The sequence below is a fragment of the Myotis nattereri genome (assembly GCF_964212035.1).
Source record: "Myotis nattereri genome assembly, chromosome: X".
Classification (NCBI taxonomy): Eukaryota; Metazoa; Chordata; class Mammalia; order Chiroptera; family Vespertilionidae; genus Myotis; species Myotis nattereri.
In genome coordinates this window covers 10,755,242-10,768,120 of record NC_138078.1, presented here as the reverse complement: position 1 = coordinate 10,768,120, position 12,879 = coordinate 10,755,242, and the positions used below count along the sequence as shown (strand labels likewise).

General features: G+C 42.7%; 1 protein-coding gene across 4 annotated transcripts in view; it reads right to left on the bottom strand.

Moving 5' to 3' along the window:
* PPEF1 (protein phosphatase with EF-hand domain 1) overlaps nt 1-12,879 on the bottom strand; it is a 95,992-nt gene that overhangs the window by 63,908 nt on the left and 19,205 nt on the right. The window lies entirely within an intron of this gene.

The following is a 12,879-nucleotide window of genomic DNA, read 5'->3' as shown; positions in this document are numbered from 1 at the left end:
ATTTCATAAGAGTATATACAAAGTAATACTTTGTATATATTACTAAACATAATAATTGGTTATTTATGGGGAGGGTGACCATCAGGTACATGGGTAAAAGGGAATAAGCAAATTAATTAACATAAGAAAGGGTCTTGCACAAGCCAATGATAACAATGCACAATGAATTAAGAAGTATGATTCACTCCACCTTCTACACCTGGTAGTCAATTGACAAGCAATGGATGAAAATGAACACACCTCCCTCTGCATAGAATTACTGTAAGGACAAAATGAGATACTACAGGTAAAGAGTTTAGCTAAATGACTAACATAAAGCACGTGCTAAATAAATTGCAACTATAGTGGTAAGTACTCTCTTATTTGTGGATTATTCAGACACACTGACTCTCTTCTGGTAGCCTTTGAACTATCCTGTACCTTCATAGAAAGAGATCAGGTGAAAGATGAGATTAAAACATAGTCTCTTATGCCTTCCTCAAGTTTTAGAGTTAAGAGCAATCAACATCAGCTGGCTCTTTTTATTTATGCTGTAATTTTTCCCAGTTAGCACATAAAAATTAAGAGTTGACTAAAATGAGAACAATTTGAGTTTTGAAAGCAGAAATCCAGCCTCTAGTCCCAGTATGTTTAGCTTAGTACTGCTGTGATACACCAAGTAGACACTAATCATCTGAGGGTGTTTATTTATGAGCTCCCTCAAGGCTCTTGGGTTTCAGAGACTCTCATTTCATTACTCAGCTTTCAGAAAACCCCAGGAAATAGACATAAGGTCAAATATCAAAATCTTTATAGGGAAAAACCACAGGGAGAAGAAATCGAGTAACTTGTTCAATGTTGCAAAGCAAATAGTTGGTAGTACCATGGCTGAAATCTCATGTTCTTACCATATCCTTCTGGACAGTAATCTGAAAGATCTGTTCTGTGGAACAGTGACTGTCATGACCAACCAACCCTCACCTAAGTGTTTTCTGTTCACCAAGCACAATGTTCTAGTCCTACTTACTGAGGGTCAAGCAACAGATTCATTCCTGCAGTCCTTGCCACACTGTGAAGCTGAGAGAGACTAACTTACTTAAGGTCATTTAGCCAATAAATGGAAATGGACAGCAGGAATTGAATCAACATCTCATTGACCCCATAGCCCAAGCTCTTAACCTGCATAGAGCTATTGACCTTTTTCTGTGTCTCAGTTTCTTCATCTGCACAATTATGAAGTGAAATAAATGACCTCTTTCTATTTACTATTAACAACATCAACCTATATATATAAAAGCCTAAGCAACCATTAATACCTAACAACTGGAATGACCAGAATGACCAGTTGACCAGTCACTATGACGTGTACTGACCACCAGGGGGCAGACGCTCAATGCAGGAGCTGCCCCCGGGTAGTCAGTGTGTTTCCACAGCCAACCTCACACGGCCCCTCCCCCTCCCACCCAGCCAGCCTCCTACGGCCCCTCTCCCCACCCTGCTGCCCCCCCCCCCATAGGCCCTGATCAGGGGGCAAGCTGGCCAATCTCCCGGGGCCCCTCTCCCCAGCCAGCTGGCCCCCCAATAGACCTCAATCACCAGCCAGGCTGAGGGACCCCACTCATGCATGAAGTCGTGCACCGGGCCTCTAGTAATAAATAATCAAGCTTATTATTTCTACAATTGATAATTGAACAAAATAGCTACCATATGTTAAGGTCTATTATAAGACATTAGTCCCAAGTATTATAATCTCCATGTTACACATACAGAAACTTCAGGTTTAGAGAGGCAAGGATCTTGCTCAAGTCATTCACTTAGTATGGATTCAGGTCTTCAAAGTCCTGGGCTCTCTCCACAATATATAGCCAGCTACTTCATTTCCTAATCTATTTGTACCTTTCCTTCCTTGACTAATGGCCACCATTTATTGAGTGCCTACTGTGTGCCTAGCTCTAAGCCAGACACATTACATATACTACTACTTCTACTCCTCCCCCACAAGGAGAAAAAGGTCATCTAAGTCTCCTCTCCCATTTCTGCCTTGCTGGGACCACAGCCCACTCACCAAGGGGAGGAGTTGTTATTTTGTTTGGTAAGCACACAGTACATTCATGGGCGATCTTTTACTAGTGGATGGGGTACTGGGCCTTGCAAGGGAAACAGTCATGCTCAGCTTCCTCTTGCACTTCCTCTTCTACTCCAAAGTCAATAAGCTGAGCCACCTTGGCCCCCACTTGGGAATCCACCATCTCTGTTTGGGCTTGTATTCCTATACCTGAGCCTCTACACCCAAGCATGAAGGCCACTTACTAAATTATCATCTCTCACCCCATGCTTCTCTACTTCAGTCAGCTTGCTAGTACTGGAAGCTGGGACTCTGCAGGCCACATTTCCACTTTGCCAATTGCTCCATGTTTGGCTCTGTCAATAGGGCCTGTTGAGGTTAGAGGAGGGACAGGGGACACACTTCTTCCTGTTCCTGTTAGTATAGCCTAGCAAGTGCTCTTTGCCCCCACAGATTCTCCTTGTTGCAGCCATTGGATCCAATTTGTAGTTTACCCAGCACTTGTAAAGCCAGCCTCATGGCGGCCCCTCAGAGACACGGGCACCAGTTGAGCAGCCCCCCTTCTCAAAGGTCAGAGTTTCAGTTCTGCAGGAATCCTCCTCCAAGTTTCTAAATTTTAATAATTTCAATATTTCCCCATTGTTCTCTCAACCCTAGAGGTGGTAACATTCCTGCAGTTGCTACCTCCACATACATTCAAGTTCTTTTTCTTTATATTTATTTATTGTCTAAAATTTTACATATGTCTCCTCCCATCCCCGCTTGACCCCCCCCCCCCCACTCAAGTTCTTTTTCAGGGACTCTTTCAGTTACCTAGTAACAACTTGATTCCTAGCTGACAGTTTTTTACATTCAGTTCTGTCTATTCAAACCACTCTTGGTTTCTGCCTCCTGACTAAACCCTGCCTGATGAGCTAGTCCCATGGCAGTGGAAAAAGTAGGTCCAGTTTAGGCCCTGAGTATTCCAGCTCAGGCCCTTACTAGAGTCCCACATTGGGATCTTGAGTACTTGGACAGTGGCTGATAAAACGGACTTTGATCCTGAGCATCAATGCCGCTTACTAAGGTACTGCTGCGCCTTGGGCATAGAATTCTCCCAGCACCCTCTCGAGAAGAGGGAAGGAGGCAGAGCAGGAATGGCATAGCAACATCAGACTTCTAAAACTTCACCACTGCCAGGCACTCTAGCCTGCTCAGGACTCTCCTCTGGAGCAGAAACCTCCAAAATGGCAAAGGGTAGAGCCCAGATATACACCCTACTCCAGGGGTGGGGCACTGACTCCATAACTCCCAACCCTGCCCATAGAAGAAAATATCTGTGTTGTCCAGTTCCAAACTCACTGGACAGCTTAGATCTGCTTCTGGTCCTGCTGCTTCATGGTGTGACAGGGCTTCCCCATCACATTAACTCCATGCAGAAAAAGACAAAAATAAAAGCTATCATAAATAGCCTTGTGTCACAAAGGTCTTCTATTTTTGGTTTCTAGAAGGAGGCAACAGCATAGGTTTAATAAGTTACCTGGCCAATTTTTTGTGTCTGGCACAAGTGGTTTCTCTATTGCCAAACTTTTTTTTTCTGTTATTCCTTAATGAATTATTTCCTTTGGTAGTGATCATTATCATGGTATTTCACAAGAAGCTAGATACCTATGTAGGAGGTCTATGAGCAAAATGAAGGATACATTCAGAGCATTTGCCTTGTGGGGATAGGCACTGCTAGGTGCTTTATATGGATGATTTGCTTTGATTAGTCCACTCAACAATCCTATGAAGTTATCTTCATTTTACAGATAAGGAAAGCTAAGGTTCAGAAATAACCTGTTTGGGGTCACATCACTCATCAGTGGGAAAATGCAGAATCAAATCCAGATGTATGTGATACCAGAACCTGGGCTCATAACCATCTTTGCAATACAGCTCAGCATGGCATTTGGAATCAGCCATAAAAAAATGGGACAGCATGTAAAATAATTAACATCTCCCTCCTACACTTCCCCACTACATTTCCTACACTCTTTGGCTGATCTCTTGTTCTCCATAGCACTTTCTACCATCTGACACTCTATATAATCATATATTTGTGTTTATTGTCTATCATCCCCGATTAGCTAAGCTACATGAGAACAGGGACTTTCTTTTGTTCACTGCTATAATCCCCAGCACCTGGGGAAAGGCCATTCTAGGGCTGTTATAATTCTACTAGAGGCCCGGTGCACAAAATTCATGCATGGGGGGATATCCTTCAGCCCAGCCTGCAACCCTATCCAATCTAGGATCCCTCTCACAATCCAGAACTGCTGGATCCCAACTGCTCACCTGCCTGCCTGCCTGATTGCCCCTAACAGCTTCTGCTTGCCAGCCTGATCACCCCTAACCACTCCCCTGCCAGCCTGATTAATGCCTAACTGCTCCCCTGCCAGCCTGGTTGCCCCTAAATGCCCTCCTCTGCTGGCCCAGTCACCCCCAACTGCCCTCCCCTGCAGGCCTGAATGCCCCCAACTGCCCTCCCCTGCTGGCCATCTCATGGTGGCCATCTTTGACCACATGGGGGCAGCCATCTTGTGTGTTGGGGTGATGGTCAATTTGCATATTACCTCTCTATAATAATAAAGGGGTAATATGCAAATTAACCCTCACCACCTCACAAGATGGCTGCCTACAACCAGGCCAGCAAGGGGGTTAGTGAGGGACAACCAAACAACTGAACAAGCAGACTGCGTGGGGTGACCAGGCCAGTGGAGGGGCCATGAAGGGCGACCAGGCCAGCAGAGGGGGCAATTGGGGGCGACCAGGCTGACGGGGGGGCAGTAAGAGGTGACCAGGCCGGCAGAGGGGGGCAATTAGGGGTGACCAGGCTGGCACGCAGAGGCAGTGAGGGGCGATCAGGCCGGCAGAGGGGGCAGATAGGGGCAACCAGGCAGGCAGGCAGGTGAGTGATTAGGAGCCAGCGGTCCAGGATTGTGAGAGGGATCAGGCTTAAACTGGCAGTCGGACATCCCCGAGGAATCCCGGACTGGAGAGGGTGCAGGCTGGAGTAGCAATACTCATATCCGACAAAATAGATTTTAAAAGCATCATGCTAAGCGAAATAAGCCAGATGGAGAAAGATAAATATCATATGATCTCACTCATTTGTGGAATATAATGACCAACATAAACTGATGAACTAAAATAGAGCCAGAGGGAAAAAATATTCTAGAATAGCAGTAATCCTGTTATTTGAAGATTTTTAATATTTCCTACAACTTTTGTGATATCATACTATGTTAGTACAGTTTGAGTAATATTATCATACTTAAAATCCTTTTATTCTTGAAATATTAATGTTTATTGAATATAATATTATTATATGTAAAATCATTTTTCTTAAATAATTGGTGTTTATTACATGTAACATTATCATTTTTCTTGACATATTAATGTTTATTACATGTAACGTTATTATATTTAGAATTGTTTTTCTTGAAATAAAAAAAATACTGAAAAAAATAAAGAGTAAGGCAGGCATAGAACAGACTGCAGAATCTCAGAGGGAAGGTGGGGGAGGGTAGATGAGTAGGAAATCAACCAAAGAGATATGCATAACCCATGGACACAGATAATAGGGTGGTGAAGGCCTGGGGGGGGTGGGGGGGTTAGAAGGGGTCAATGGGAGAAAAAGGAGGACATATATAATACTTTCAACAATAAAGATTTAATGTTTAAAAAAAGAATAAGTCAGGAATAAGAGACAACAATTCTCTCTCCAGGCTAGCAATTTCTAGTGCCTCCAAAAACTTCCTAATTAGATATGATATTTCATTAAAATTTTCACAAACTATTGTGAACAAAGCAGCTACCATCTTAGAACCCAAGGATCAGGAGCAAGAAGAGCCAATCAGGACCCACAGGGCTCAGCTAAAGAGTCACCTTCTCAGTGAGGTCTTTCCTGACCACCGTTTTTATAATGGCACCCTCCCCCACTGCCTCATTCCTTATTTTCTTTCCACAGCACTTATCACTATCTGATATAGCATATATTTCACTCATGTGTTATTGTCTGTCTCCTTCCACTAGAATGCAAGCTCCATAAAGTCTGGGATTTTGGTCCATTGGATTAGAGGCTGTATCCCTGACAGGAACAGTCCCTGGAATATAGTAAATACTCAATAAATATTTGTTAAATGAATGAAACTACTATTTAGTTAAAACTTTCTATCTTGTGTTCCTCCTCATGCAGGCTGGTAGTCTTATGTTTGGTTTGGTTTGGTTTTTTAAATAAGAGTTTGACAGATGATTCTTTAAGCAAGAAACTTCATATTCAGAATAAATCATTTAAAGACTCTGCTTTTTGAAATTCTGCTGGTAGAGGCCTCCAGGATGAGGGAATATGTAATATAACTTTAAGGGGTCTGACATCCAGTCAGGAAGAGAGAGAGGCACAAGTGTGATAAAGCTGATTAAAATGAAGTCAAATGAACTGAAAAGAGAATGACCCGTCTAGTGGCAAAAGGCTTTAAACATCGAGGACAAGCATCTATTACCTCAGCTATTCAATGCATGCTGAAAATAGGGTATGGCTCAACTCTGGGACCACAGTTTTCATTATTGTTTTTGTGTACAGTTATTCTACATCTGTCAGCTGCTAGAGTGTGGGGCTGTCACAGTGAGACTTCCAACTTCACTGGAAAAAGCATAAAGTGTGAGATGGTCACACAGCCTGATTCTTGGGCAGCAAACAAGGCAAGGACCTCTATGAGACTCACTCATCCACAAATTGTGACATCCCTGCAGAACAAGGGCATAGCACAGCCTCCTTGTCCCTGGAAAGCACTTTTTTCTTAAACAAGAGATAAATGAGAGTAAAGTATGAGGTCCAGTGTCCAAACAGTGGCAGACATTTTAAGCAAAACTATACACTTTCCCCAAATGACAAAAGAAATCATAGTTTTATCATTCTTGAAAACCTCTGGCCTTTCAGTCAGAGGACAAGAATTAGAGGGAATGTCTATGACCTTTTTATTTGCTCATATACTAGCCTAACCCATCCACATCGGGTAATAAAAATAATTTCTGAATTTGTAAACTGGGGACTTCCATTCTGGTCCCAACTCAACCAGATGCAAACTGTGTAACCTCAGTCAAGTCACTTTACCTCTCTGGTGCTCAGTTTCTCGTGTGAACAATGAGAACTTGGGACTTTGTGATCTCTAAGATGTTTTCCAGTTTTAAATACTCTAATTCATCCCTCTATTTTTTAATGCAACAGCTGCAACCTATTATTGCACATAGTGAAGTTGAAAATAACCATTCAAGGACAAAACAGAATGTGTAAATGCAAACACTCAAATCAGAAGCTTCTAGAGAAAGAAGACAAATCTTAAAAACTATTTTAAAAATCTGAATTATCCCTGTAGAAAAATCCAAGTCAAGTCACCAATATCCTTGACTTTCTCATCAAAGAGTTGCAGCCAAACTTTGCTAGCAATTTGTCTAGAAACATTAAATATTTCACCTATTACTTCTTTAAATTACCTAAAATTTGATTACTGTATATTATCTGTTAATTGGTTCAAGTAATAGCCAATAGAAGATGGGAAAGATGGATGAGGAAGAAAGTGAAGACAAGATGGGGCTGGAAGACAAGAGACACATGGGAAAGGTCTAAGGCCCATAAGTTTCAATGAAGATCGAGAGATAACAGAATGGACCCAGCCAGTGTCGCTCAGTGGTTGAGCATCAACCCATGTACCAGGAGGTCCCAGTTCGATTCCCAGTCAGGGTATATGCCTGGGTTGTGGGCTTGATCCCCAGTGGGGTGGGATGCAGGAGGCAGCCAATCGATGATTCTCTCTCCCTCTCTGAGATCAATAAAAACATATATTTTTTTAAAAGAATCAATAACTATTTTAAAAAAGAGATCAGAGAATGGGATAATAATCATAAAGATTGCAGAGGTGGAATTGATCCAAGTGGCTACAGGGGCCAGGATATGGGAGTGAGCAGCTGAAGTACAGTGGAGGAGGGCCTGCTGGAGTTTAGGAGGTCAAGGAACTGAGACACCAACATGTTTGAGATTATTCATGTGTACAGTGAAGATACTCAAGATGATGCCAAGATGTGGCACACAGAGTCTGCAAAGAATGAGAAAATTGGTGGATGGCAAAAACAAAGGAAGGCCTAACAAATGGTACCTCCAAAGGACATAAACCTAGGTTGCAGCCACTACTGGATTAGGATATTTTTAACTTTTTATTTTGAAACATTTTCAAACATATTGGAAAATGGTAAAATAGTAAAATTGTTAATATTTTGTCACATATACATTCTCTTGCATGCTCTCTCTCCACACACATATATCATCCGTCATTTCTCCAGGCTTCTTTATTCTAGAACAAGTTCTTAGCTTTCCTTTCCTTTAATGGTACTGATATTTTCTTTCTCTTTATAATTAGTAAATAATTTGCAGGAACACACTTTGGGACTGTGTATATATTCTATTCTCCAAAACATCCATAGATGATTTTTACCTAAATCAATTATTTCTATGGTGGTTACAAAATAGCAAATTTTAACTCATTTGTTCTACATTTACTAGGATTAGGATTTTTAAATGCCCCATTTAAGGTCCTTTTTTATTCAATATTAGAGGCCTGACGCACGAAATTCATATACAGGAGGGGGTGTGTGTCCCTCAGCCTGGCCTGCACCCTCTTCAATCTGGGACATCCCTCTCACAATCCAGGACCTCTGGCTCCTAACCACTCGCCTGCCTGCCTGCCTGATTGCCCCTAACCGCTTCTGCCTGCCAGCCTGATCGCCCCCTAACCGCTCCCCGGCCGGCCTGATTGACACCTAACTGCTCCCCTGCCAGCCTGATCACCCCCAACTGCCCTCCTCTGCTGGCCTGATTGCCCACAACTGCCCTCCCATGCTGCAACCCGCCTCCTCCGCTGGTACACCCCTCTTCCACGTGAGGCAGTGGAGACGCTGGGACCGGCCTCTTCCACACTGTGCGAAGCCATGGGACCCCCAGGCTTCACCACATGGAGCGGCTGCCAGGCCCTGCCTCCGCTGTGCGTGTGGCCATCTTGTGGAGGCCATCTTTGTGGTGGCCATCTTGTGATGATGTCGCGCGTGAGGACCACCTAGGCTTTTATTAGTATAGATGGCAATGGGACAACACTTGGATTGCATAAAGCTATCTAATGGCAGTTTCCATGAGAATTGTAATCCTTGGCTTGAATCACGGTTCAGGAAAATATGAAGGTTTATCTATTATTTATCTATTATTTGGGCAATACCAAAATAATAGGCTAAATCAGTAAAATCAGGTGAACAACAGTTTACAAGAAACTGTGACACCTCTGGCATATTAATCTCTAATTTCCTAAAAGAATCATTATTGTGAAAATACCAACTTTTAAAAACTACCATATCCTTAAATATGTAAGAAATTTAGCTATGTACAAGTATAACTCTCATTTTAAATTATTAAAATATTATCTTACATGAAATATTCTATTTAACAATTCAATAATGATCTTTAATCCTCCCTTAGAGGAAAAAAACTTAAATGTCTTGACTGCAATTATGTTTTATGTCTCTTTTGTTATCAAGTACTAATCTGACTTATATTGCCAAATTCATTCACCCAAGGTTAAATACAATCAACACTAAAGTTTTGTCTTTTGCAGCTGCTAAAAAGACAATGCAATACAAAGCCATAATCATATAGGAAAAGTATTCTGATTATGAGAAATCACTGGCAATTGGAGCTGAGGTATTGACCTTTCTTACACTGAGTTTAAAAGTGTCCCTGTAACAGGATTTTCTAACAAATCACAGGCTCCAACTATAAAGCTGGCTTCTTAGTGAATTGTCTAGTTAGGGCTGAAGCTGGTAAATAGCATTTAAATGGGGAGGTGTGACTTCATATTCTTTCAGCAGTACTTTCTACCTTCTAAAGGCTCATGTTTCTAGAGCAGGGGTGGGCAAACTTTTTGACTCGAGGGCCACAATGGGTTCTTAAACTGGACCAGAGGGCCGGAACAAAAGCATGGATGGAGTGTTTGTGTGAACTAATATAAATTCAAAGTAAACATCACTACATAAAAGGGTATGGTCTTTTTTTTCAATAGTTTTATTCATTTCAAATGGGCCAGATCCGGCCCGCGGGCCGTAGTTTGCCCACGGCTGTCCTAGAGTGGATATCTGAATAGTCCCTGTCAGGATCTCATTACACCTAAAATGTCTAAAGCAGAGGCAGATTAATCACACAGCAAATAACAATACAGAAAAAGATGAAGATGTATTTAATTGGTATAAAGAATAAAAAGACTGTTTAGTTTTTTGTTTGCCTGTTTCATGCAGGCAATAAACGTGTTTGTAGTACCAACTCTATATAATAAAGAGGAAATATGCAAATTAACTCTCATACCCTCACAAGATGGCTGCCTACAACCAGGCCAGCAGGGGGGTTAGTGAGGGATAACCAAATGACTGAAGAGCAGGCTGCGTGGGGTGAACAGGCCGGCTTGGGGGGGGGGGGGCATGAGAGGTGATCAGGCTGGCGGGAGGGAGTTGGAGGCAACCAGGCCAGCAGGGGTGGGGTAAGTTAGGGTGACCAGGATGGCGGGGGGGCAGTTAGGGGTGACCAGGCTGGCAGAGGGGGGATGTTGGGGCAACCAGGCCGGCAGGGGGGGCAGTTAGGGGTGACCAGGCCAGCAGGGGGTGCAGTTGGGGGTGACTAGGCCAGCAGGGGGACAATTGGGGGTGATATTAGGCCGGCAGGGGGGGCAGTGAGGGGCAACCAGGCTGGCAGGGGGGACAGTTAGGGGCAATCAGGCAGGCAGGTAGGTGAGTGATTAGGAGCCAGTGGTCCAGGATTGTGATAGGGATGTCCAACTGCCAGTTTAGATCTGATCCCTGTTGGCAGTCAGACATCCCCCAAGAGGTCCCGGATTGGAGAGGGTGCAAACTGGGCTGAGGGTACCCGACCCCATGCACGAATTTTGTGCACTGGGCCTCTAGTCCGATATAAATCTTAAGGCTCATATTTTATCATATCAAAAAGTGAATAATTAAGTAAAAATTGTTATTGAGAGGGATAATTTCAAATGAAGGAAGTGATCTTCTTTTACAAAGAAAAGTACTTGTTTAAAATGATTTGCATTTGATGCCAATCAACCAGGGATTATAGTATAAAATGTGGGCTGAAACTAATGCATTGGCAGATTTGGAATACTGATCTTAATTAAAGCCATGGGAGTAAAGTCACCCAAAGAGGGCATTAGAGTGACAAAGAGGGCCAAGAAGAATCCAGAGGAACCCCAATATTTAAAACTTGCAAGAAAGTGCACCCTTGCCTGACCTGTGTAGCTCAGTTTTTGAGCATTAACCTATGAACCAGGAGGTCACAGTTTGATTCCCAAACAGGGCACATGCCTGGGTTGGAGGCTCAGTCCCCGGTGGGGGGCATGCAGGAGGCAGCTGATCAATGATTCCCCCTCATCATTGATGTCTGTCTGTCTCTCTCTCTCTTTCTCTCTCTCTCTCTCTCTCTCTCTCTCTCTCTCTCTCTCTCTCTCCTTCTTCCTTCCTCTCTGCAATCAATAAAAATATATATTTTTTAAAAAGGACTCATAAATAGTTCAAACAGAGACATAAAAGGAAATCCAGGACAATATGCTGGCACTGAAAGCAAGAGCCTTGAGTATGTTAAGAGGGGAGTGTTCAAGAATGCCAACTACTGCCAGGACATCAAGCAAAATAAGTACCGAAAATGCACCACTGGACTTCAAGGTCATTCTAGAACTTGTCAAAATCATTTTCCATGGGATGGGATAAAGGAGGAGGTATGGGACAGTGGTGTGAATGCTCCCTTCAGGAGCAAACTCTTAGCAGGAGGACAGAGGAGAGTAACTGGAGGGAAGAGGGCAAGGGAAAGAAAACAGTTACAAAGGGCAATTTTGAACAACTGGGAAATATAGGGCTGGGTATGGAGGGAGGGGATCTCTCAAGCAGTTCTGAATGGCTTGATTGTTAGATATGTAAACAACTAAATTAACTAGATGTTACTCCAAGAATTAAAGAAGTATGTGGTGGCTATTTAGTATTTTCAAAATTTTAAGTAAAAATAGAAAACAAGTATTTTTTAAAAGAACAATATCCATTAGAGACATTTTTCATTTGTTATAGCTTAAGACATCAAACTTCAAAGCTAAAAAACTAGATAGCTGTAGGGCGTGGTTATAGGGTTAAGCCTCAGACTGAACTGTTGGCAAAGCCACAAACAAGTCCCAGCTTAGAGGGCACAGCGCTTGATCTTATCTGGGAAGCTAATGGGCTGACAGAGATGTAGCAAGTGCTGCCCAAACAAGCGAAACTCACAAGAACATTTTAACTACAGTGACCACTACCTTGTTTACCTCTGGCTATAAAATAAAGGCTCAGCTTGCTGTCTGGGTCTCTGTGGCCTCAGCCAGGCACAGGAAGATCCACCTAGACCCAGCTTATTCTCTTTGTCTATCATTTCTTCATCCATTTGCCGCCCTCACTCAGGCTTATGAACCCTTGGCTGAGCTGGCTTGGCACAGATAGCCTTTGTGGGCTCCTCAGCACTTAGAGAAAATGAATAAATGCATGTCTAAGTGGTCTCAAGTAAAGAAACAAAAGAAAATATATCAGAGTGTTCTCAAAGTGCTCCATGAGAAAAAGCAAAAGGAAACAGATTATTAATTCAAAACCCATTGATATAAAATTTTAAGTGTAAACTCAAGTTCAGGAGAATGAAATAGCAATGTTTAATTTCTGGGTTTTTTTGGTTGAATTCCAATTTGACAAGTCAGGACAGT